Source organism: Dasypus novemcinctus, chromosome 25 (assembly GCF_030445035.2).
Source record: "Dasypus novemcinctus isolate mDasNov1 chromosome 25, mDasNov1.1.hap2, whole genome shotgun sequence".
NCBI classification, from domain to species: Eukaryota; Metazoa; Chordata; class Mammalia; order Cingulata; family Dasypodidae; genus Dasypus; species Dasypus novemcinctus.
Window position 1 is genome coordinate 56,859,954 of NC_080697.1, and position 673 is coordinate 56,860,626.

The window sequence follows — 673 nt, forward strand, 5'->3', positions numbered from 1 at the left end:
GGCTCTCATGGCTGAGAGTTGCCTGGGGGTCAGCCCTGGACAGGAGAAAAGGAGGCTGAGTGTGGTGGAGAGGGAAGAGGTTCAGTCCAGCATTTATAGTTGTGTGAGCACCTAAATGTTTGAAAACCCAAGGGAGGGGTGGCCAGCCCAAGGTCCTCCTGTCACCAGAGTCACTTTGATGTTCCTTTGATCTGGCTTCTCCCTCTACTTACAATATGTATCTATTTGCTTGGGGTCCATGTTTGTTTTTCACAGGTGATGATGCTTGTTAGGAGCTTGATAAGCCGCCTTGCTGCTCATCTGTTTGAATATTTACAAGTAAAAATATTTGCATGTATGCTATAAAATGGTCTAGGAAAAGAGAAAATGGCTACAAAGGGGCAGAGGTCAAACTGGCATTGGATATTTCCCTTGCTACACTGGTTACTAGGTGTCATTTTTTATATTTTAGGAAAAACTACTTGAATGGAGAATTGTATGCTGAGACAATATATCATTCCTATTTATGGGAGCAAATGGTCTTTTTTTTTTTTCTGGACATTCACACTACAGGAAATGTACAGTACACTAATATTTTTGAAAATGATATACTCCAATGAAATAAAGAAGAACCCAAGTAAGAAGAAGACATAGGAATAAAAACAGAGATTTCAAAAAATACTCATTAACACTG